Genomic DNA, 20826 nt, shown 5'->3' with positions numbered 1-20826 from the left:
TAAGGTTTAGGTTACAGCTGAGCATACGGAAATGTTTTATTGTTAAAGTACGTGTGCGATATTGGGTTAGTGTTAGTGTACGGGTTAAGATTAGTGTACATGTTATGGTAAGGAGTAGGGTTGTAGTTAGGTTTAGGTTTGGGGCTAGGGTTATGGTTAACAAATGGTAAAGATTAGGGTTAGTGTTAGGGTTAGTGTTAGTGTTAGGGTTAGGGTACGTGTTAGGGCACGAGGTAGTGTTAGCGTATGGGTTATGATTAGGGTATTGGTTAGGGTAAGGTGTAGAATTGTGGTTAGGTTTAGGTTTAAGGCTAGTGTTAGGGTTAGCGAATAGGTAATATTAGGGTATAGTTGAGCATATGGAAACGATTTAGGGTGAGGGTCCATCTTAGGGCACAGGTTAGTGTTAGTTTAAGGATTAGGATTACGGTACATGTTAAGGTTAAGTGTAGGGATGGTGTTGGGTTTAGGGTTGGGTTTAGACCTAGGTTTAGGTTTAGTGAATGGTAAGGTTTAGGGTTCAGGTGTGGGTATGGAAAAGTGTTAGGGTCAGGGTAAGTGTTAAGGCACGGATTAGTGTTAGTGTACGGGTTAGGATTAGGGTACGGTTTAGGCTAATGGGTAGGGTTGGCATTATGTTTAGTGTGAGGGCTAGGGTTAGGGTTAGCGAACGAGTAAGGTTTAGGTTACAGGTGAGGGTACCGAAATGTTTTAGTGTCAAAGTAAGTGTGCGGGAATGGGTTAGTGTTAGTGTACGCATTAAGATTAGTGTACGTGTTAGGGTAAGGTGTAGGGTTGTAGTTAGATTTAGCTTTAGGGCTAGGGTTAGGGTTAGCGAATGGTAAGATTTAGGGTACAGGAGAGAGTAGGGTAAAGATTTAGGGGAAGGGTACGTGTCAGGGCATGGATTAGTGTTTGTGGACGGGTTAGGATTAGGGTACGGTTTAGGGTAAAGTGTTGGCTTGGTGTTAGGGCTTGGTTTAGGGGTATGTTTCGGGTTAGCGAACGGTAAAGTTTAGGGTACAGGTGAGGGTACAGAAAAGTGTTAGTGTCAGGATACGTTTCAGGGCATGGATTAGTATTAGTGTACTGGTTAGGATTACGGTATTGGTTTGGGTAATGGGTAGGGTTGGGTTTAGGGTTAGGTTCAGGGCTATGGTTAGGTTTAGCGAAATGTAAGGTTTAGGTTACAGGTGATGGTCCAGAAATGTATTAGGATCACGGTACATGTTAGGGCATGGATTAGTGTTAGTGTACTGGTTAGGATTGGGTATGCGTTAGGGTAATGTTTAGTGATGGGGTTGGTTTACGTTTATGTCTAGGGTTAAGGATAGCAGACGGTATGGTTTAGGGTACAGGTGAGTGTACGGAAAAGTGTTACGGTCAGGGTACCTGTTAGGGCACGTGTAGTGTTAGTGTATGTGTTAGGATTAGTGTACGCGTTCGCGAATGGTTTAGGGTTGGTGTTAGCGTTATGTTTAGGGCTAGGGTTACAGTTAACGAACCAGTAAGCTTTACAGTACAGATGAGGGTATGGAAAACTTTTAGGGTCAGGGTATGTGTTAGGACACCTGTTAATGTTAGTGTACATGTCAGGATTAGCGTACAGTTTAGGGTAAGGTGTGGGTTTGTGGTTAGGGTTAGGTTTAGGGCTAGGCTTAGGGTTAGCGAACGGGTAAGTTTTAGGGTACAGTTGAGGGTACGGAAAAGCGTTTGAGTCAGGTTATGTGTTAGGAAACGTGTTAGTGTTAATGTATGGTTAGGATTAGGGTATGGATCAGGGTAATGGTTAGGGTTGGCGTTAGGGTTAGGGATAGGCTTAGCGAACGGTTAAGGCTTATGGTACATGTGAGTGTATGGAAACGTGTTAGTGTCAAAGTACGTGTGAAGTCATGGGTTAGTGTTAGTGTAGGGGTTAAAAATAGGGTACAGGTTAGAGTAAGGTGTAGGGTTGGTGTTAGGGATAGGTTTAAGTCTAAAGTTAGGTTTAGCTAATGATTAGGTTTAGCGTACTGGTGAGGGTTTGGAAAAGTGTTCGGGTCAGGGTACGTTTCAGGGCACTGGTTAGTGTTAGTGTACGGTTTAGGATTAGGGTATGGGTTAGGGTAAGATGTAGGGTTGTTGTTAGGTTTAGGTTTAGAGCTAGGGTTAGGGTTAGCGAACGGGTAAGGTTTAGGTTACAGGGGATGGTATGGAAATGTTTTAGGGTCAAAATACATTTGCAGGAATGGGTTAGTGTTAGTGTATGTTTTAAGATTAGTGTACGTTTTAGCGTAAGGTGTAGGGTTGGATTTAGATTTAGCTTTAGGGCTAGGGTAAGGGTTAGCGAAATGTAAGGTTTCTGGTACAAGTGAGGGTACAGAAAAGTGTTACGGTCCGTGTACGTGTCAGGGCATGGATTAGTATTAGAGTATGGGTTAGGAGTACAGTGTGGATTAGGGTAAGGTGTAGGATTGGGGTTAGGTTTAGGTTTAGGGTTAGGGTTAGGGTTAGCGAATAGGTAATATTTAGGGTACAGGTAAGCATATGGAAAAAAGTTAGGGTCAGGCTTGGTGTTAGGGCACACGTTAGTGTTATTGTACAGATTAGGATTAGGGTACGGGTTAGGATTTTGTGTAGGGTTGTGTATAGTGTTAGGCTTAGTCCTAGGGTTAGTGTTTGCGAACAGGTAAGGTTTACGGTACACAGGAGGGTACGGAAATATGTTAGTGTCAAAGTACATGTGCGGGCATCACTTAATTTTGGTGTACGGGTTAAGATTAGTGTATGGGTTTGGGTATGGTGTAAGGTTGGTGTTACTGTTATGTTTAGGGAAAGGCTAGGTTTAGCAAACGGTAAGATGTAGGGTACTGGAGAGGATACGGAAAAGTGTTAGGGTCAGTGTACTTTTAGGGCACGGTTTAGTGTTAGTGTACGGGTTAGGATTAAGGAATGGGTTAGGGAAAGGTGTAGGGATGGGGTTATGTTTAGGTGTAGGGTTGGGGTTAGGGTTAGCGAATAGGTAACATTTAGGGTACAGGGGAGCTTATGGAAATGAGTTAGTGTCAGGGTTCATGTTAGGGCACAGGTTAGTGTTAGTGTACGGATTAGGATTAGGGTACGGTTTAGGGTTAGGTGTATGGTTAGGATTAGGGTTAGGTTTAGACATAGGGTTAGGGTTAGCGAATGGTACGATTTAGGGTAGAGGAGTGGGTATGGAAAAGTGTTATGGTCAGGGTACATGTTAGGGCATGGATTAGTGTTAGTGTACGGGTAAGGATTAGGGTATGTGTTAGGGAAATGGGTACGGTTGGTGTTATGGTTAGGGTTAGGGCTAGGGTTAGAGTTAGAGAATGGGTAAGGTTTACAGTACTCGGGAGGGTATGGAAACGTGTTAGTGTCAAAGTACATGTGAGGGCATGGTTTAATTTTTTTGTACGGGTTAAGTTTAGTGTACGGGTTAGGGTATGCTGTAGGGTTGGTGTTAGTGTTATGTATAGGGCTAGGTTTAGGGTTAGGGAATGGTATAATTTAGGGTACAGGAGAGGATACGGAAAAGTGTTAGGGTCAGGGTACGTGTTAGGGCTTGGGTTAGTGTTAGTGTATGGATTGGGATTAGGGTACGGGTTAGGGTAAGGTGTACAGTTGGGGTTAGGGTTAGGGCAAGGGTTAGGGCTAGGGTTAGGGTTAGCGAATGGGTAAGGTTTAGGGTACAGGTGAGGGAACGGAAAAGTGTTAGGGTCAGGGTACGTGTCAGGGCATCGCTAAGTATTAGTATACTGGTTAGGATTAGGGTACGGTTTGGGTAAGGTTTAGGGTTGGGGTTAGGGTTAGCTTTATGACTAGGGTTAGGGTTAGCAAAATGTCAGGTTTAGGGTACAGGTGATGGTAGAGAAAAGTGTTAGGGTTAGTGTATGTGTTAAGACACGTGTCAGTGTTAGTGTATGGCTTAGGATGAGCATACGGGTTAGGGTAAGGTGTACGGTTGGGGTTTGGTCTAGGTTTAGGGCTTGGGGTAGGGTTAGCGAACGGTAAGGTGTAGGGTACAGTTGACGTTACGGAAAAGTGTTAGGATCAGGGTAAGTGTTAGGGCAGGGGTTCGTGTGGGTTTACAGGTTAGGATTAGGGTATGGGTTAGGATAATTGGTAGGTTTGCATTATGGTTAGTGTTAGGGGTATGGTTATGTTTAGTGAACGGTTAAGGATTAGGTTACAGCTGAGTGTACGGGAATGTTTTATTGTCAAAGTACGTGTGCGGTATTGGGTTAGTGTTAGTGTACGGGTTAAGATTAGTGTACGTGTTAGGTTAAGGAGTACGGTTGTAGTTAGGTTTAGGTGTGGGGCTAGGGTTATGGTTAACAAATGGTGAAGTTTAGGGTTAGTGTTAGGGTTAGTGTTAGGGTTAGGGGTAGGGGTAGGGTTAGGTTAGGTGTTAGGGCACGAGTTAATGTTAGTGTATGGGTTATGATTAGTGTATGGGTTAGGGTAAGGTGTAGATTTGGGGTTAGGTTTAGGTTTAAGGCTTGTGTTAGTGTTAGCGAATAGGTAACATTAGAGTACAGGTGAGCGTATGGAGACGATTTAGGGTGAGGGTTCGTGTTAGGGCACAGGTTAGTGTTTGTTTAAGGATTAGGATTAGGGTACATGTTAAGGTTAGGTGTAGGGATGGGGTTGGGTTTAGGGTTGGGTTTAGACCTAGGTTTAGGGTTAGTGAATGGTAAGGTTTAGGTTTCAGGTGTGGGTATGGAAGTGTTAGGGTCAGGGTAAGTGTTAAGGCACGGATTAGTGTTAGTGTATGGGTTAGGATTAGGGTACGGGTTAGGCTATTGGGTAGGGTTGGCGTTATGTTTAGTGTTAGGGCTAGGGTTAGGGTTAGCGAATGAGTAAGGTTTAGGTTACAGGTGAGGGTACGGAAAGGTTTTAGTGTCAAAGTAAGTGTTCGGGAATGGTTTAGTGTTAGTGTACGCATTAAGATTAGTGTACGTGTTAGGGTAAGGTGTAGGGTTGGAGTTAGATTTAGCTTTAGGGCTAGGGTTAGAGTTAGCGAACGGTAAGATATAGGGTACAGGAGAGAGTAGGGTAAAGAGTTAGGGGCAGGGCACGTGTCAGGGCATGGATTAGTGTTTGCGGACGGGTTAGGATTAGTGTACGGTTTAGGGTAAGGTGTTGTGTTGGTGTCATGGCTTCGTCTAGTGGTGTGTTTTGGGTTTGCGAACGGTAAAGTTTACGGTACAGGTGAGGGTAGAGAAAAGTGTTAGTGTCAGGATACGTTTCAGGGCAAGGATTAGTATTAGTGTACTGGTTAGGATCACGGTATGGGTTAGGGTAATGAGTAAGGTTGTGTTTAACGTTAGGTTTAGGGCTATGGTTAGGGTTAGCGAAATGTAAGGTTTAGGTTACAGGTGATGGTCCAGAAATGTGTTAGGATCTAGGTACATGTTAGGGCACGGATTAGTGTTAGTGTACTGGTTAGGATTGGGTACGCATTAGGGTAAGGTTTAGGGATGGGGATAGGTTTACGTTTAGGTCTAGGGTTAAGTATAGCAAACAGTATGGTTTAGGGTACAGGTGAGTGTACGGAAAAGTGTTATGGTCAGGATACCTGTTAGGGCACGTGTAGTGTTAGTGTATGGGTTAGGATTAGGGTATGGGTTAGGGTAATGTATAGGGTTGGCGTTAGGGTTAAGTTTAAGGCTAAGGTTAGGGTTAGCGAACAGGTAAGTTTTATGGTAAATGAGTGTATGGAAACGTGTTAGTTTCACTGTATGCGTGAGGCTATTGAATAATTTTGGTGTACGGGTTAAGAGTAGTGTACGGTTTAGGGTATGGTGTAGGGTTGCTGTTAGCGTTATGTTTAGGGCTAGGGTTACGGTTAGCGAACCAGTAAGGTTTAGGGTACAGGTGAGGGTACGGAAAACTTTTAGGGTCAGGGTATGCGTTAGGACACCTGTTAGTGTTAGTGTATGTGTCAGGATTAGCATACAGTTTAGGGTAATGTTTGGGGTTGGGGTTAGGGTTAGGTTTAGGGCTAGGCTTAGGTTTAGCAAACATGTAAGTTTTAGGATACAGTTGAGGGTACGGAAAAGTGTTTGAGTCAGATTATGTTTTAGGAAACGTGTTAGCGTTAATGTATGGTTAGGATTAGGGTATGGGTTAGGGTAATGGTTAGGGTTGGCGTTAGGGTTAGGGATAAGCTTATGGAATGGTTAAGGCTTATGGTACATGTGAGTGTATGGAAACGTGTTAGTGTCAAAGTACGTGTGAGGACATGGGTTAGTGTTAGTGTATGGGTTAAAAATAGGGTACGCGTTAGAGTAAGGTGTAGGGTTGGTGTTAGGGTTAGGTTTAAGTCTACAGTTAGGGTTAGCTAACGATTAGGTTTAGCGTTCAGGTGAGGATAAGGAAAAGTGCTAGGGTCAGGGTACGTTTCAGTGCACTGGTTAGTGTTAGTGTACGGTTTAGGATTAGGGTATGGGTTAGGGTAAGATGTAGGGTTGGCGTTAAGTTTAGGTTTAGAGCTAGGGTTAGGGTTAGTGAACAGGTAAGTTTTATGGTAAATGAGTGTATGGAAACGTGTCAGTTTCACTGTATTCGTGAGGGTATTGAATAATTTTGGTGTACGGGTTAAGAGTAGTGTACGGTTTAGGGTATGGTGTAGGGTTGCTGTTAGCGTTATGTTTAGGGCTAGGGTTACGGTTAGCGAACCAGTAAGGTTTAGGGTACAGGTGAGGGTATGGAAAACTTTTAGGGTCAGGGTATGCGTTAGGACACCTGTTAGTGTTAGTGTACGTGTCAGGATTATCGTACAGTTTAGGGTAATGTTTGGGGTTGGGGTTAGGGTTAGGTTTAGGGCTAGGCTTAGGGTTAGCAAATGGGTAAGTTTTAGGGTACAGTTGAGGGTACGGAAAAGTGTTTGAGTCAGATTATGTTTTAGGAAAGGTGTTAGTCTTAATGTATGGTTAGGATTAGGGTATGGGTTTGGGTAATGGTTAGGGTTGGCGTTAGGGTTAGGGATAAGCTTATGGAATGGTTAAGGCTTATGGTACATGTGAGTGTATGGAAACGTGTTAGTGTCAAAGTACGTGTGAGGACATGGGTTAGTGTTAGTGTATGGGTTAAAAATAGGGTACGCGTTAGAGTAAGGTGTAGGGTTGGTGTTAGGGTTAGGTTTAAGTCTACAGTTAGGGTTAGCTAACGATTAGGTTTAGCGTACAGGTGAGGGTAAGGAAAAGTTTTAGGGTCAGGGTACGTTTCAGTGCACTGGTTAGTGTTAGTGTACGGTTTAGGATTAGGGTATGGGTTAGGGTAAGATGTAGGGTTGGCGTTAGGTTTAGGTTTAGAGCTAGGGTTAGGGTTAGTGAACGGGTAAGGTTTAGGTTACAGGGGAGGGTACAGAAATGTTTTGGGGTCAAAATATATTTGCGCGAAAGAGTTAGTGTTAGTGTACGGGATAAGATTCGTGTATGTGTTAGGGTAAGGTGTAGGGTTGGAGTTAGATTTAGCTTTAGGGCTAGGGTTAGGGTGAGCGAAATGTAAGGTTTAGGGTACAGGTGAGGGTACAGAAAAGTGTTACAGTCCGTGTACGTGTCAGAGCACGGATTAGTATTAGGGTACGTGTTAGGATTACAGTACGGATTAGGGTGAGGTGTAGGATTGGTGTTAGGGTTAGATATAGGGTTAGGGTTAGAGTTAGCGAATAGGTAATATTCAGGTTACAGGTAAGCATATGGAAACGAGTTAGGGTCAGGCTTGGTGTTAGGGCACAGGTTAGTGTTACTGTACGGATTAGGATTACGGTACGGGTTAGGATTTTGTTTAGGGTTGTGGATAGTGTTAGGCTTAGACCTAGGGTTAGTGTTAGCGAACAGGTAAGGTTTACGGTACAAAGCAGGGTACGGAAACGTGTTAGTGTGAAAGTACATGTGAAGGCATTGCTTAATTTTGGTGTACGGGTTAAGATTAGTGTATTGGTTAGTGTATGGTGTAAGGTTGGTGTGAGCATTATGTTTAGGGAAAGGGCTACGTTTAGCGAATGGTAAGATTTAGGGTACTGGAGAGGATACGGAAGAGTGTTAGTGTCAGGGTACGTGTTAGGGCATGGGTTAGTGTTAGTTTACGGGTTAGGATTAGGGAATGGGTTAGGGAAAGGTGTAGGGTTGGGGTTATGTTTAGGTGTAGGGTTGGGGTTAGGGTTAGCGAATAGGTAACATTTAGGGTACAGGGGAGCTTATGGAAATGAGTTAGTGTCAGGGTTCATGTTAGGGCACAGGTTAGTGTTAGTGTACGGATTAGGATTAGGGTACAGGTTAGGGTTAGGTGTAGGGTTAGGGTTAGAGTTAGGTTTAGACATAGGGTTAGGGTTAGCGAATGGTAAGATTTAGGGTACAGGAGTGGGTATGGAAAAGTGTTATGGTCAGGGTACGTGTTAGGGCATGGATTAGTGTTAGTGTATGGGTAAGGATTAGGGTATGTGTTAGGGAAATGGGTAGGGTTGGTGTTATGGTTAGGGTTAGGGCTAGGGTTAGAGTTAGAGAATGGGTAAGGTTTACAGTACACGGGAAGGTACGGAAACGTGTTAGGGTCAATGTACATGTGAAGGCATTGCTTAATTTTGGTGTACGGGTTAAGATTAGTGTATTGGTTAGTGTGTGGTGTAAGTTTGGTGTTAGCACTATGTTTAGGGAAAGGGCTACGTTTAGCGAATGGTAAGATTTAGGGTACTGGAGAGGATACGGAAGAGTGTTAGGGTCAGGTTACATGTTAGGGCATGGGTTAGTGTTAGTGTATGGGTTAGGATTATGGTATGGGTTAGGGAAAGGTGTAGGGTTGGGGTTATGTTTAGGTGTAGGTTGGGGTTAGGGTTAGCGAATAGGTAACATTTAGGGTACAGGTGAGCTTATGGAAAGGAGTTAGGGTGAGGGTTCATGTTAGGGCACAGGTTAGTGTTAGTGTACGGATTAGGATTAGGGTCCGGGTTAGGGTTAGGTGTAGGGTTGGGGTTAGGGTTAGGTTTAGAGATAGGGTTAGGGTTAGCGAATGGTAAGATTTAGGGTACAGGTGAGGGTAAGGAAAAGTGTTAGGGTCAGGGTACGTGTCAGGGCATGGCTTAGTATTAGTATACTGGTTAGGATTAGGGTACGGTTTGGGTAAGGTTTAGGGTTGGGGTTAGGGTTAGCTTTATGGCTAGGGTTAGGGTTAGCGAAATGTCAGGTTTAGGGTACAGGTGATGGTACAGAAAAGTGTTAGGGTTAGTGTATGTGTTAAGACATGTGTCAGTGCTAGTGTATGGCTTAGGATTAGCATACAGGTTAGGGTAAGGTGTACGGTTGAGGTTTGTTCTAGGTTTAGGGCTATGGTTAGGGTTAGCGAACGGTAAGCTGTAGGGTACAGGTGAGGTTACGGAAAAGTGTTAGGGTCAGCGTACGTGTTAGGGCAGGGTTTGGTGTGGGTTTACAGGTTAGGATTAGGGTACGGGTTAGGGTAATTGGTAGGGTTGGCGTTATGTTTAGTGTTAGGGGTAGGGTTAAGTTTAGTGAACGGGTAAGGTTTAGGTTACAGCTGAGCATACGGAAATGTTTTATTGTTAAAGTACGTGTGCGATATTGGGTTAGTGTTAGTGTACGGGTTAAGATTAGTGTACATGTTATGGTAAGGAGTAGGGTTGTAGTTAGGTTTAGGTTTGGGGCTAGGGTTATGGTTAACAAATGGTAAAGATTAGGGTTAGTGTTAGGGTTAGTGTTAGTGTTAGGGTTAGGGTACGTGTTAGGGCACGAGGTAGTGTTAGCGTATGGGTTATGATTAGGGTATTGGTTAGGGTAAAGTGTAGAATTGTGGTTAGGTTTAGGTTTAAGGCTAGTGTTAGGGTTAGCGAATAGGTAATATTAGGGTATAGTTGAGCATATGGAAACGATTTAGGGTGAGGGTCCATCTTAGGGCACAGGTTAGTGTTAGTTTAAGGATTAGGATTACGGTACATGTTAAGGTTAAGTGTAGGGATGGTGTTGGGTTTAGGGTTGGGTTTAGACCTAGGTTTAGGTTTAGTGAATGGTAAGGTTTAGGGTTCAGGTGTGGGTATGGAAAAGTGTTAGGGTCAGGGTAAGTGTTAAGGCACGGATTAGTGTTAGTGTACGGGTTAGGATTAGGGTACGGTTTAGGCTAATGGGTAGGGTTGGCATTATGTTTAGTGTGAGGGCTAGGGTTAGGGTTAGCGAACGAGTAAGGTTTAGGTTACAGGTGAGGGTACCGAAATGTTTTAGTGTCAAAGTAAGTGTGCGGGAATGGGTTAGTGTTAGTGTACGCATTAAGATTAGTGTACGTGTTAGGGTAAGGTGTAGGGTTGTAGTTAGATTTAGCTTTAGGGCTAGGGTTAGGGTTAGCGAATGGTAAGATTTAGGGTACAGGAGAGAGTAGGGTAAAGATTTAGGGGAAGGGTACGTGTCAGGGCATGGATTAGTGTTTGTGGACGGGTTAGGATTAGGGTACGGTTTAGGGTAAAGTGTTGGCTTGGTGTTAGGGCTTGGTTTAGGGGTATGTTTCGGGTTAGCGAATGGTAAAGTTTAGGGTACAGGTGAGGGTACAGAAAAGTGTTAGTGTCAGGATACGTTTCAGGGCATGGATTAGTATTGGTGTACTGGTTAGGATTACGGTATTGGTTTGGGTAATGGGTAGGGTTGGGTTTAGGGTTAGGTTCAGGGCTATGGTTAGGTTTAGCGAAATGTAAGGTTTAGGTTACAGGTGATGGTCCAGAAATGTAATAGGATCACGGTACATGTTAGGGCATGGATTAGTGTTAGTGTACTGGTTAGGATTGGGTATGCGTTAGGGTAATGTTTAGTGATGGGGTTGGTTTACGTTTATGTCTAGGGTTAAGGATAGCAGACGGTATGGTTTAGGGTACAGGTGAGTGTACGGAAAAGTGTTACGGTCAGGGTACCTGTTAGGGCACGTGTAGTGTTAGTGTATGTGTTAGGATTAGTGTACGCATTCGCGAATGGTTTAGGGTTGGTGTTAGCGTTATGTTTAGGGCTAGGGTTACAGTTAACGAACCAGTAAGCTTTACAGTACAGATGAGGGTATGGAAAACTTTTAGGGTCAGGGTATGTGTTAGGACACCTGTTAATGTTAGTGTACATGTCAGGATTAGCGTACAGTTTAGGGTAAGGTGTGGGTTTGTGGTTAGGGTTAGGTTTAGGGCTAGGCTTAGGGTTAGCGAACGGGTAAGTTTTAGGGTACAGTTGAGGGTACGGAAAAGCGTTTGAGTCAGGTTATGTGTTAGGAAACGTGTTAGTGTTAATGTATGGTTAGGATTAGGGTATGGATCAGGGTAATGGTTAGGGTTGGCGTTAGGGTTAGGGATAGGCTTAGCGAATGGTTAAGGCTTATGGTACATGTGAGTGTATGGAAACGTGTTAGTGTCAAAGTACGTGTGAAGTCATGGGTTAGTGTTAGTGTAGGGGTTAAAAATAGGGTACAGGTTAGAGTAAGGTGTAGGGTTGGTGTTAGGGATAGGTTTAAGTCTAAAGTTAGGTTTAGCTAATGATTAGGTTTAGCGTACTGGTGAGGGTTTGGAAAAGTGTTCGGGTCAGGGTACGTTTCAGGGCACTGGTTAGTGTTAGTGTACGGTTTAGGATTAGGGTATGGGTTAGGGTAAGATGTAGGGTTGTTGTTAGGTTTAGGTTTAGAGCTAGGGTTAGGGTTAGCGAACGGGTAAGGTTTAGGTTACAGGGGATGGTATGGAAATGTTTTAGGGTCAAAATACATTTGCAGGAATGGGTTAGTGTTAGTGTATGTTTTAAGATTAGTGTACGTTTTAGCGTAAGGTGTAGGGTTGGATTTAGATTTAGCTTTAGGGCTAGGGTAAGGGTTAGCGAAATGTAAGGTTTCTGGTACAAGTGAGGGTACAGAAAAGTGTTACGGTCCGTGTACATGTCAGGGCATGGATTAGTATTAGAGTATGGGTTAGGAGTACAGTGTGGATTAGGGTAAGGTGTAGGATTGGGGTTAGGTTTAGGTTTAGGGTTAGGGTTAGGGTTAGCGAATAGGTAATATTTAGGGTACAGGTAAGCATATGGAAAAAAGTTAGGGTCAGGCTTGGTGTTAGGGCACACGTTAGTGTTATTGTACAGATTAGGATTAGGGTACGGGTTAGGATTTTGTGTAGGGTTGTGTATAGTGTTAGGCTTAGTCCTAGGGTTAGTGTTTGCGAACAGGTAAGGTTTACGGTACACAGGAGGGTACGGAAATATGTTAGTGTCAAAGTACATGTGCGGGCATCACTTAATTTTGGTGTACGGGTTAAGATTAGTGTATGGGTTTGGGTATGGTGTAAGGTTGGTGTTACTGTTATGTTTAGGGAAAGGCTAGGTTTAGCAAACGGTAAGATGTAGGGTACTGGAGAGGATACGGAAAAGTGTTAGGGTCAGTGTACTTTTAGGGCACGGTTTAGTGTTAGTGTACGGGTTAGGATTAAGGAATGGGTTAGGGAAAGGTGTAGGGATGGGGTTATGTTTAGGTGTAGGGTTGGGGTTAGGGTTAGCGAATAGGTAACATTTAGGGTACAGGGGAGCTTATGGAAATGAGTTAGTGTCAGGGTTCATGTTAGGGCACAGGTTAGTGTTAGTGTACGGATTAGGATTAGGGTACGGTTTAGGGTTAGGTGTATGGTTAGGATTAGGGTTAGGTTTAGACATAGGGTTAGGGTTAGCGAATGGTACGATTTAGGGTAGAGGAGTGGGTATGGAAAAGTGTTATGGTCAGGGTACATGTTAGGGCATGGATTAGTGTTAGTGTACGGGTAAGGATTAGGGTATGTGTTAGGGAAATGGGTACGGTTGGTGTTATGGTTAGGGTTAGGGCTAGGGTTAGAGTTAGAGAATGGGTAAGGTTTACAGTACTCGGGAGGGTATGGAAACGTGTTAGTGTCAAAGTACATGTGAGGGCATGGTTTAATTTTTTTGTACGGGTTAAGTTTAGTGTACGGGTTAGGGTATGCTGTAGGGTTGGTGTTAGTGTTATGTATAGGGCTAGGTTTAGGGTTAGGGAATGGTATAATTTAGGGTACAGGAGAGGATACGGAAAAGTGTTAGGGTCAGGGTACGTGTTAGGGCTTGGGTTAGTGTTAGTGTATGGATTGGGATTAGGGTACGGGTTAGGGTAAGGTGTACAGTTGGGGTTAGGGTTAGGGCAAGGGTTAGGGCTAGGGTTAGGGTTAGCGAATGGGTAAGGTTTAGGGTACAGGTGAGGGAACGGAAAAGTGTTAGGGTCAGGGTACGTGTCAGGGCATCGCTAAGTATTAGTATACTGGTTAGGATTAGGGTACGGTTTGGGTAAGGTTTAGGGTTGGGGTTAGGGTTAGCTTTATGACTAGGGTTAGGGTTAGCAAAATGTCAGGTTTAGGGTACAGGTGATGGTAGAGAAAAGTGTTAGGGTTAGTGTATGTGTTAAGACACGTGTCAGTGTTAGTGTATGGCTTAGGATGAGCATACGGGTTAGGGTAAGGTGTACGGTTGGGGTTTGGTCTAGGTTTAGGGCTTGGGGTAGTGTTAGCGAACGGTAAGGTGTAGGGTACAGTTGACGTTACGGAAAAGTGTTAGGGTCAGGGTAAGTGTTAGGGCAGGGGTTCGTGTGGGTTTACAGGTTAGGATTAGGGTATGGGTTAGGATAATTGGTAGGTTTGCACTATGGTTAGTGTTAGGGGTATGGTTATGTTTAGTGAACGGTTAAGGATTAGGTTACAGCTGAGTGTACGGGAATGTTTTATTGTCAAAGTACGTGTGCGGTATTGGGTTAGTGTTAGTGTACGGGTTAAGATTAGTGTACGTGTTAGGTTAAGGAGTACGGTTGTAGTTAGGTTTAGGTGTGGGGCTAGGGTTATGGTTAACAAATGGTGAAGTTTAGGGTTAGTGTTAGGGTTAGTGTTAGGGTTAGGGGTAGGGGTAGGGTTAGGTTAGGTGTTAGGGCACGAGTTAATGTTAGTGTATGGGTTATGATTAGTGTATGGGTTAGGGTAAGGTGTAGATTTGGGGTTAGGTTTAGGTTTAAGGCTTGTGTTAGTGTTAGCGAATAGGTAACATTAGAGTACAGGTGAGCGTATGGAGACGATTTAAGGTGAGGGTTCGTGTTAGGGCACAGGTTAGTGTTTGTTTAAGGATTAGGATTAGGGTACATGTTAAGGTTAGGTGTAGGGATGGGGTTGGGTTTAGGGTTGGGTTTAGACCTAGGTTTAGGGTTAGTGAATGGTAAGGTTTAGGTTTCAGGTGTGGGTATGGAAGTGTTAGGGTCAGGGTAAGTGTTAAGGCACGGATTAGTGTTAGTGTACGGGTTAGGATTAGGGTACGGGTTAGGCTATTGGGTAGGGTTGGCGTTATGTTTAGTGTTAGGGCTAGGGTTAGGGTTAGCGAATGAGTAAGGTTTAGGTTACAGGTGAGGGTACGGAAAGGTTTTAGTGTCAAAGTAAGTGTGCGGGAATGGTTTAGTGTTAGTGTACGCATTAAGATTAGTGTACGTGTTAGGGTAAGGTGTAGGGTTGGAGTTAGATTTAGCTTTAGGGCTAGGGTTAGAGTTAGCGAACGGTAAGATATAGGGTACAGGAGAGAGTAGGGTAAAGAGTTAGGGGCAGGGCACGTGTCAGGGCATGGATTAGTGTTTGCGGACGGGTTAGGATTAGTGTACGGTTTAGGGTAAGGTGTTGTGTTGGTGTCATGGCTTCGTCTAGTGGTGTGTTTTGGGTTTGCGAACGGTAAAGTTTACGGTACAGGTGAGGGTAGAGAAAAGTGTTAGTGTCAGGATACGTTTCAGGGCAAGGATTAGTATTAGTGTACTGGTTAGGATCACGGTATGGGTTAGGGTAATGAGTAAGGTTGTGTTTAACGTTAGGTTTAGGGCTATGGTTAGGGTTAGCGAAATGTAAGGTTTAGGTTACAGGTGATGGTCCAGAAATGTGTTAGGATCTAGGTACATGTTAGGGCACGGATTAGTGTTAGTGTACTGGTTAGGATTGGGTACGCATTAGGGTAAGGTTTAGGGATGGGGATAGGTTTACGTTTAGGTCTAGGGTTAAGGATAGCAAACAGTATGGTTTAGGGTACAGGTGAGTGTACGGAAAAGTGTTATGGTCAGGATACCTGTTAGGGCACGTGTAGTGTTAGTGTATGGGTTAGGATTAGGGTATGGGTTAGGGTAATGTATAGGGTTGGCGTTAGGGTTAAGTTTAAGGCTAAGGTTAGGGTTAGCGAACAGGTAAGTTTTATGGTAAATGAGTGTATGGAAACGTGTTAGTTTCACTGTATGCGTGAGGCTATTGAATAATTTTGGTGTACGGGTTAAGAGTAGTGTACGGTTTAGGGTATGGTGTAGGGTTGCTGTTAGCGTTATGTTTAGGGCTAGGGTTACGGTTAGCGAACCAGTAAGGTTTAGGGTACAGGTGAGGGTACGGAAAACTTTTAGGGTCAGGGTATGCGTTAGGACACCTGTTAGTGTTAGTGTATGTGTCAGGATTAGCATACAGTTTAGGGTAATGTTTGGGGTTGGGGTTAGGGTTAGGTTTAGGGCTAGGCTTAGGTTTAGCAAACAGGTAAGTTTTAGGGTACAGTTGAGGGTACGGAAAAGTGTTTGAGTCAGATTATGTTTTAGGAAACGTGTTAGCGTTAATGTATGGTTAGGATTAGGGTATGGGTTAGGGTAATGGTTAGGGTTGGCGTTAGGGTTAGGGATAAGCTTATGGAATGGTTAAGGCTTATGGTACATGTGAGTGTATGGAAACGTGTTAGTGTCAAAGTACGTGTGAGGACATGGGTTAGTGTTAGTGTATGGGTTAAAAATAGGGTACGCGTTAGAGTAAGGTGTAGGGTTGGTGTTAGGGTTAGGTTTAAGTCTACAGTTAGGGTTAGCTAACGATTAGGTTTAGCGTTCAGGTGAGGATAAGGAAAAGTGCTAGGGTCAGGGTACGTTTCAGTGCACTGGTTAGTGTTAGTGTATGGTTTAGGATTAGGGTATGGGTTAGGGTAAGATGTAGGGTTGGCGTTAAGTTTAGGTTTAGAGCTAGGGTTAGGGTTAGTGAACAGGTAAGTTTTATGGTAAATGAGTGTATGGAAACGTGTCAGTTTCACTGTATGCGTGAGGGTATTGAATAATTTTGGTGTACGGGTTAAGAGTAGTGTACGGTTTAGGGTATGGTGTAGGGTTGCTGTTAGCGTTATGTTTAGGGCTAGGGTTACGGTTAGCGAACCAGTAAGGTTTAGGGTACAGGTGAGGGTACCGAAATGTTTTAGTGTCAAAGTAAGTGTGCGGGAATGGGTTAGTGTTAGTGTACGCATTAAGATTAGTGTACGTGTTAGGGTAAGGTGTAGGGTTGTAGTTAGATTTAGCTTTAGGGCTAGGGTTAGGGTTAGCGAATGGTAAGATTTAGGGTACAGGAGAGAGTAGGGTAAAGATTTAGGGGAAGGGTACGTGTCAGGGCATGGATTAGTGTTTGTGGACGGGTTAGGATTAGGGTACGGTTTAGGGTAAAGTGTTGGCTTGGTGTTAGGGCTTGGTTTAGGGGTATGTTTCGGGTTAGCGAACGGTAAAGTTTAGGGTACAGGTGAGGGTACAGAAAAGTGTTAGTGTCAGGATACGTTTCAGGGCATGGATTAGTATTAGTGTACTGGTTAGGATTACGGTATTGGTTTGGGTAATGGGTAGGGTTGGGTTTAGGGTTAGGTTCAGGGCTATGGTTAGGTTTAGCGAAATGTAAGGTTTAGGTTACAGGTGATGGTCCAGAAATGTATTAGGATCACGGTACATGTTAGGGCATGGATTAGTGTTAGTGTACTGGTTAGGATTGGGTATGCGTTAGGGTAATGTTTAGTGATGGGGTTGGTTTACGTTTATGTCTAGGGTTAAGGATAGCAGACGGTATGGTTTAGGGTACAGGTGAGTGTACGGAAAAGTGTTACGGTCAGGGTACCTGTTAGGGCACGTGTAGTGTTAGTGTATGTGTTAGGATTAGTGTACGCATTCGCGAATGGTTTAGGGTTGGTGTTAGCGTTATGTTTAGGGCTAGGGTTACAGTTAACGAACCAGTAAGCTTTACAGTACAGATGAGGGTATGGAAAACTTTTAGGGTCAGGGTATGTGTTAGGACACCTGTTAATGTTAGTGTACATGTCAGGATTAGCGTACAGTTTAGGGTAAGGTGTGGGTTTGTGGTTAGGGTTAGGTTTAGGGCTAGGCTTAGGGTTAGCGAACGGGTAAGTTTTAGGGTACAGTTGAGGGTACGGAAAAGCGTTTGAGTCAGGTTATGTGTTAGGAAACGTGTTAGTGTTAATGTATGGTTAGGATTAGGGTATGGATCAGGGTAATGGTTAGGGTTGGCGTTAGGGTTAGGGATAGGCTTAGCGAATGGTTAAGGCTTATGGTACATGTGAGTGTATGGAAACGTGTTAGTGTCAAAGTACGTGTGAAGTCATGGGTTAGTGTTAGTGTAGGGGTTAAAAATAGGGTACAGGTTAGAGTAAGGTGTAGGGTTGGTGTTAGGGATAGGTTTAAGTCTAAAGTTAGGTTTAGCTAATGATTAGGTTTAGCGTACTGGTGAGGGTTTGGAAAAGTGTTCGGGTCAGGGTACGTTTCAGGGCACTGGTTAGTGTTAGTGTACGGTTTAGGATTAGGGTATGGGTTAGGGTAAGATGTAGGGTTGTTGTTAGGTTTAGGTTTAGAGCTAGGGTTAGGGTTAGCGAACGGGTAAGGTTTAGGTTACAGGGGATGGTATGGAAATGTTTTAGGGTCAAAATACATTTGCAGGAATGGGTTAGTGTTAGTGTATGTTTTAAGATTAGTGTACGTTTTAGCGTAAGGTGTAGGGTTGGATTTAGATTTAGCTTTAGGGCTAGGGTAAGGGTTAGCGAAATGTAAGGTTTCTGGTACAAGTGAGGGTACAGAAAAGTGTTACGGTCCGTGTACATGTCAGGGCATGGATTAGTATTACAGTATGGGTTAGGAGTACAGTGTGGATTAGGGTAAGGTGTAGGATTGGGGTTAGGTTTAGGTTTAGGGTTAGGGTTAGGGTTAGCGAATAGGTAATATTTAGGGTACAGGTAAGCATATGGAAAAAAGTTAGGGTCAGGCTTGGTGTTAGGGCACACGTTAGTGTTATTGTACAGATTAGGATTAGGGTACGGGTTAGGATTTTGTGTAGGGTTGTGTATAGTGTTAGGCTTAGTCCTAGGGTTAGTGTTTGCGAACAGGTAAGGTTTACGGTACACAGGAGGGTACGGAAATATGTTAGTGTCAAAGTACATGTGCGGGCATCACTTAATTTTGGTGTACGGGTTAAGATTAGTGTATGGGTTTGGGTATGGTGTAAGGTTGGTGTTACCGTTATGTTTAGGGAAAGGCTAGGTTTAGCAAACGGTAAGATGTAGGGTACTGGAGAGGATACGGAAAAGTGTTAGGGTCAGTGTACTTTTAGGGCACGGTTTAGTGTTAGTGTACGGGTTAGGATTAAGGAATGGGTTAGGGAAAGGTGTAGGGATGGGGTTATGTTTAGGTGTAGGGTTGGGGTTAGGGTTAGCGAATAGGTAACATTTAGGGTACAGGGGAGCTTATGGAAATGAGTTAGTGTCAGGGTTCATGTTAGGGCACAGGTTAGTGTTAGTGTACGGATTAGGATTAGGGTACGGTTTAGGGTTAGGTGTATGGTTAGGATTAGGGTTAGGTTTAGACATAGGGTTAGGGTTAGCGAATGGTACGATTTAGGGTAGAGGAGTGGGTATGGAAAAGTGTTATGGTCAGGGTACATGTTAGGGCATGGATTAGTGTTAGTGTACGGGTAAGGATTAGGGTATGTGTTAGGGAAATGGGTACGGTTGGTGTTATGGTTAGGGTTAGGGCTAGGGTTAGAGTTAGAGAATGGGTAAGGTTTACAGTACTCGGGAGGGTATGGAAACGTGTTAGTGTCAAAGTACATGTGAGGGCATGGTTTAATTTTTTTGTACGGGTTAAGTTTAGTGTACGGGTTAGGGTATGCTGTAGGGTTGGTGTTAGTGTTATGTATAGGGCTAGGTTTAGGGTTAGGGAATGGTATAATTTAGGGTACAGGAGAGGATACGGAAAAGTGTTAGGGTCAGGGTACGTGTTAGGGCTTGGGTTAGTGTTAGTGTATGGATTGGGATTAGGGTACGGGTTAGGGTAAGGTGTACAGTTGGGGTTAGGGTTAGGGCAAGGGTTAGGGCTAGGGTTAGGGTTAGCGAATGGGTAAGGTTTAGGGTACAGGTGAGGGAACGGAAAAGTGTTAGGGTCAGGGTACGTGTCAGGGCATCGCTAAGTATTAGTATACTGGTTAGGATTAGGGTACGGTTTGGGTAAGGTTTAGGGTTGGGGTTAGGGTTAGCTTTATGACTAGGGTTAGGGTTAGCAAAATGTCAGGTTTAGGGTACAGGTGATGGTAGAGAAAAGTGTTAGGGTTAGTGTATGTGTTAAGACACGTGTCAGTGTTAGTGTATGGCTTAGGATGAGCATACGGGTTAGGGTAAGGTGTACGGTTGGGGTTTGGTCTAGGTTTAGGGCTTGGGGTAGGGTTAGCGAACGGTAAGGTGTAGGGTACAGTTGACGTTACGGAAAAGTGTTAGGGTCAGGGTAAGTGTTAGGGCAGGGGTTCGTGTGGGTTTACAGGTTAGGATTAGGGTATGGGTTAGGATAATTGGTAGGTTTGCACTATGGTTAGTGTTAGGGGTATGGTTATGTTTAGTGAACGGTTAAGGATTAGGTTACAGCTGAGTGTACGGGAATGTTTTATTGTCAAAGTACGTGTGCGGTATTGGGTTAGTGTTAGTGTACGGGTTAAGATTAGTGTACGTGTTAGGTTAAGGAGTACGGTTGTAGTTAGGTTTAGGTGTGGGGCTAGGGTTATGGTTAACAAATGGTGAAGTTTAGGGTTAGTGTTAGGGTTAGTGTTAGGGTTAGGGGTAGGGGTAGGGTTAGGGTAGGTGTTAGGGCACGAGTTAATGTTAGTGTATGGGTTATGATTAGTGTATGGGTTAGGGTAAGGTGTAGATTTGGGGTTAGGTTTAGGTTTAAGGCTTGTGTTAGTGTTAGCGAATAGGTAACATTAGAGTACAGGTGAGCGTATGGAGACGATTTAGGGTGAGGGTTCGTGTTAGGGCACAGGTTAGTGTTTGTTTAAGGATTAGGATTAGGGTACATGTTAAGGTTAGGTGTAGGGATGGGGTTGGGTTTAGGGTTGGGTTTAGACCTAGGTTTAGGGTTAGTGAATGGTAAGGTTTAGGTTTCAGGTGTGGGTATGGAAGTGTTAGGGTCAGGGTAAGTGTTAAGGCACGGATTAGTGTTAGTGTACGGGTTAGGATTAGGGTACGGGTTAGGCTATTGGGTAGGGTTGGCGTTATGTTTAGTGTTAGGGCTAGGGTTAGGGTTAGCGAATGAGTAAGGTTTAGGTTACAGGTGAGGGTACGGAAATGTTTTAGTGTCAAAGTAAGTGTGCGGGAATGGTTTAGTGTTAGTGTACGCATTAAGATTAGTGTACGTGTTAGGGTAAGGTGTAGGGTTGGAGTTAGATTTAGCTTTAGGGCTAGGGTTAGAGTTAGCGAACGGTAAGATATAGGGTACAGGAGAGAGTAGGGTAAAGAGTTAGGGGCAGGGCACGTGTCAGGGCATGGATTAGTGTTTGCGGACGGGTTAGGATTAGTGTACGGTTTAGGGTAAGGTGTTGTGTTGGTGTCATGGCTTCGTCTAGTGGTGTGTTTTGGGTTTGCGAACGGTAAAGTTTACGGTACAGGTGAGGGTAGAGAAAAGTGTTAGTGTCAGGATACGTTTCAGGGCAAGGATTAGTATTAGTGTACTGGTTAGGATCACGGT

The sequence above is a fragment of the Mesoplodon densirostris genome, chromosome 20 (genome assembly GCF_025265405.1).
Source record: "Mesoplodon densirostris isolate mMesDen1 chromosome 20, mMesDen1 primary haplotype, whole genome shotgun sequence".
In the NCBI taxonomy this organism is placed as follows: domain Eukaryota; kingdom Metazoa; phylum Chordata; class Mammalia; order Artiodactyla; family Ziphiidae; genus Mesoplodon; species Mesoplodon densirostris.
The sequence above is the reverse complement of the archived record's forward strand: the minus strand, read 5'-3'. Positions refer to the sequence as shown.